Source organism: Lactuca virosa, chromosome 5 (genome assembly GCF_052849685.1).
Source record: "Lactuca virosa cultivar CGN04683 chromosome 5, Lactuca_virosa_CGN04683_v6, whole genome shotgun sequence".
NCBI classification, from domain to species: Eukaryota; Viridiplantae; Streptophyta; class Magnoliopsida; order Asterales; family Asteraceae; genus Lactuca; species Lactuca virosa.
In genome coordinates this window covers 371,071,769-371,076,771 of record NC_136430.1, presented here as the reverse complement: position 1 = coordinate 371,076,771, position 5,003 = coordinate 371,071,769, and the positions used below count along the sequence as shown (strand labels likewise).

The window sequence follows — 5,003 nt, the reverse complement described above, 5'->3', positions numbered from 1 at the left end:
GAGTGTATGAGTTTTCTACACGTGTTCCTGATATTTTGCATGTGTTCTTCATACTTTGATGTGACAGCCATGCTTTTCACTTGAATTTATGAGTTTTTCTGCGTGTGTTCTTTTAATACTTTGGCTTTACATGCATGTTACTCCCTTGAATGCATGTTATTCAAATACTTGCTACGTTACGGTTTGTGTGAGTGTAGGATTATGTTTTTTAACGTGAATGTATGAATGTAGCAGTAGGTTTTTAATTAGAATGAATGCATGTTAACCAACTTCAACGCATGAGTACTATATGTTTTCGTATTTAAATCTTGGAATCATGAACACGCTTTTGACTTGAATGCGTGAACTTGTAGAAGATATAAAACATAATTCGGGTGCAAATGGTCCTCGGACGGAAATACCCGGACCCAATCACCAAACTAAACCGGTACTGTACACATACTTCTAGTCCGGTCTTCGAATCTTACATTGGCCAGAAAACCAAACTGGTATCAACAATCAACGGTCCAATACCTTTGTTCACCTGTAACACACATTACATGATATATAGATCACATAAAGGGACGACGAATCGAGAAATCGTGTCGTGTTTTTGTTGACACGACATGACACATTAAAGTTTTATGTAACATGAACAAGACACGACATAATAGCATAAAATAATAATTAGTTTATTTAATTAATATTTAATCATAATAACACGACATACGACAAGCATGACAAACACGACAAAAAATGCTAAGTCGTGTCCGTCGAGTTTTGAACACGAACACGTCACGATGCCGTGTTTTTTACACTTGACACGAACATGACATAAACACAAATTCGAATTTCAATTTCGTCTCAATTTTGTTTCCTGTCGTTTATTTTTGCCGTGTCGTGTCATTAATTAACATTGTTAATCACATATAACCATCAATTTTCAAATATAACACGGATCATAAAGATAATCACCAAATGAATATTGAAATTTATCCACATATTTATAACTTTATTGATTAAAAAATAATGAAAATTCCTTTAAAAATATTTATATTTATTGATAGAAAATATTAATGAAAATTGTGTGAAGATATATTAGTAGGAAGAATATACATAATTCACAAATTTACTTCATTGGCCTCAAACCGTGCAAATTAAGGTGTTGTTTGTTTTTTCGAAGCGAAAATTCATAAAGTCTGCAGACTACCTCTGCAACCCTTTGCATCAAAAGAGGTGGACCAATGTTTTGAAAACCGGACCGGACATCGAATCGGCCGCCATACCGGGTCGATGAGTCAACCGGTTGGACCGGTCCAAAAAATCGGATGACGTCATTATTACATCATTATTGTATTTAAAATTTTAAAATATTTCAAAAAATACAAAAATAAACTTTAAACCAAAAATACCAACAAACATAAGTTTTCAAAATGAAATAAAAATACCAAACATACAAAGTACCATGAAAATAATTCTCCACATCTTGATTCTAGTATTAAAAAAAACAAAGTTCACAACATAAACATCAAAATACCATGAAATGTATCAAAATCCAAACTTCAATCACAATTTAATTTTCATCTAAAGGAATCTATGTCAATTTCTTCTAACGCAACTCCATCATCATCTTCATCGTCATCTTCAATATCAAATACAAATTCAATTTTAGCAAAACTTAGACTCAAATAGAAGAATAAGATAAAATACTAACCTTGAGAAGTTTGGGATTCAACCATTGTTGATTCATTATAGTTTGATGGTTCTTCTTCAACCATATTTTCCAATTCATTATAACTTAGTTCACCTTCCGGTATTTCATCAACCACTCAAAACTCGATTTTATCAATACTTTCATAATCGATCGGATCTTAAGACTTTTTGTAATCCTTGAGCCTAGAAAAAAAATATTAATATACTTTTACACATAAATAAAGAAAATGAAAAAAAAAGTTTGAAAGTATAAGTTACCTATTTTGTAGACGCAAATTATAATGAACATAAACAAGGTCATTAAGCATTTGATGCTCCGACCGATTCCTTCTTTTAGTGTGGATCCTCTCAAAGACACTCCAATTCGTCTCACACCCAGAAGAAGAAGCAGTTTGGCTTAAAATTCGAATTGCAAATTTTTGCAATTCTTTGAGCATCTCCACCATGTAATTTCCACCATTTATCTAATGGAAAATAACAAAATAATATTATAATATTTTTACTATAATTCACTATTAATAAATTTTTGAAAAAACGTTACCTGGACGAGTAGTATTGCGAGAAGCGAAAGCAAGTTTTCTACCAAAACTACATTCATGCTCACGAAACAACTTTAGTTGGTCCATGAGAGTTAGACCATCCACATTACCAACACTACTATAACGCTCAATCATATCCATAAACCCCCCCCCCCCCCAACCACCTCTAGTTTCTTAGAAAATTTTTTTTTGATCATATTGAAAGATTGGATTCAACCAGTAAATAGCAGCATGAAGACTCTTACGCAACATCCTATCCCACCAATTTTTAATGATGTTAGTATACGGGGTGTACAACTCTCTGTTGTTGCGAAAAAGTTTCTTAATTCCTTTTTCTGCCCTATACATCCCTTCGTATACATAACCTAGAATAAGAAAAAAACATCAATTAAAATAATAAAAATGATAATATATTTGTATACATCATTAAAAAAAATTATACCTAAAGCCGGTTTCTCATCCGAATCACAAATCCGTAAAAGTCTCAACGTTGGAGTCATAACCTTTACTATGATAGCACAATTATTCCAAAAGCTTTCATTCAATATGATAAGCTTAACTTCTTTTGCTTTTTCTAATCTAATCACTTTTTATAATCCGGGGATGTGACCATAGCTTGCAAATCATGTTTGTGATCACACAAACTCTTCAATGCAATAAATGCAGTACCAAAACGAGTGGCACCCGAACGAATAATCTCTGTCCAACCTGGTCTTTTTCTTAACCAATTTAATGGCCATTAGTGGTTATAAACAAAAACTGTAACCGTCGATGCAAGTGTAACCAAATCAGCGACTTCACACATCTTCGACATGTCCTTCATAATCAAGTTCATACATTGTGTTGCACAAGGAGACCAAACAATGGACGGGTACTTCTCACATAACAATCTTCATGCTGTCTTATAGTTTGCAGCATTCTCACTGACTAAATGAACAACATTCTGACGACCAACAATCTCAACAATCTCACCAAATAAGTTGCATAATGTTTGGCATTACTCTCAATATCTGATGCATCAACTAATTTAATGAAGGAAATTCCTTTTGCACAATACACCATAAAATTGATAAGGGGTCTTTGTCTTGTATCCTGCCACCCATCACCTATAATTGTTCAACCATTTTCTGCCCAATAACGTCTATAAGAATCAACTATAAGTTGTACAGACTGTTTCGCATCTTTCAACAACGTGACACGCATAGCATGATATGAAGGCCCCGTGTATCCATGACCCATACTAGCGACTTTGCTCATTGCTATTTGGAAAAGGGGAGAATTAACGGCATTCATATGTATGCAAGAATCATAAAACCACATGGCAAGAGCTAAATCTGTATCATGCCACCTTTCCTTACTTTGTAATGTTGCCTTAATCGATGATTGAGAAGGATCATGCATACCTCGTTGGAAAAAAGGTGGCATGGTTTGTGTTTGAGAGGTAGGAGGAGCTTTTCTCTTTCCATATTTTTTTTGAGTTGATTGTTGGGTGAGTACTTAAACGTCATCATCATCATCATCATCATCATCATACATGTTATCTACAATCACCCCCGAAGTATCACCAAGCACACCGGTACGTTTCTCATTTGTTTTTTGGCATTATCATCCAACGAACTTTTCATGACAAACTTTATATCTCCTGGACAACTCGGACATGCTGAAATAACACCTGTCACTCCAGCAAGGTGTTGTTTCATTCTATTGATACCTTCACCGTTATACGTTTTTTTTTACAAAAAGTACAAAAGTATGCCTTTTTCCGCCTCCACCGTCAAGTAGAGTAATATACCTCCAAGCATGATCATATTTTGCTTGAACATTTGGTTGAGTAGAAGTTTGTGAAACAGATGGGACGGTATTCGACTGTGCTTTTTCACATGGATTGGAACTTGAACCATGAGTGCTCATAATCTATACTATAAGTCTATAATAGAAACACAAACAACCAATGTTACATTTATATCAAATTATTGATAATCCTAAACAAGTAAACATGTTAAACAATATTAAAAAAATCATAAATGTTAACTGTACAAAAGCTTTCTGAAACAATCATAAATTATTAATAATCCAAATGCTTTCTGAAAATAATAAGCAACATTTTTACCACATGATTTAAGTAATGGTTGACTGTTTCTCTAACCTTATGTTGATGCTACAACATGCTGAACTTTTGAGTAGTAGCTAAACTAATGTTAACTGTACAAATGGTCTAACTGTATAAATGTTATCTTTCCACAACAACCAACATCTTGTTTCTGATTCTGAAAATGGTCCCGACCCCAACACAGGAGCCATATATTGGCATTTAGTTTTAGACTTTTAGTCTATATAAAAGAGAAACTGTGATAGCCTAGCCTGATAGGAAGTGTTGAGTGTTGATTAATTTACCTTTGTATTATGGAAGTGTGACTGTGGTGGAAATCGGAAGGTGTCACTGTGATGAGTCGCCGGTGGTGGAGCACAAATCGGAGAAAATTCTTAGCCCTCTGTGTCACTGTGATGATTTTGACCAAGGAGAAATTGAAAATCGGAGGTCTTCATCAATATTCAGTCGATTGTGTTAGTTGACATTAGGTTTAAAATTTGGCTTGCAAACGGGTTCTCTTTAGTCAATAGATGAGTCGATTGAGAAATTAAGATAGCGATTTGGGGTTTTGCCTTTTTCCGATGATTTTTAAGAAAACAAAAAAAATAAATTAAATAAAACCGGTTCTCAAGGTGGTTGAACCGGACAGGTTGGATCGCGGGTCGAGAAAAACCGGCGGG

The 5,003-nt window shown here is 34.2% G+C and overlaps 1 pseudogene; it reads right to left on the bottom strand.

Annotated features, from left to right (window-relative positions):
- Positions 1 to 1,559: 1,559 nt before the first annotated feature.
- Positions 1,560 to 3,656, bottom strand: LOC145113630 (uncharacterized; annotated as a pseudogene).
- Positions 3,657 to 5,003: the final 1,347 nt, after the last annotated feature.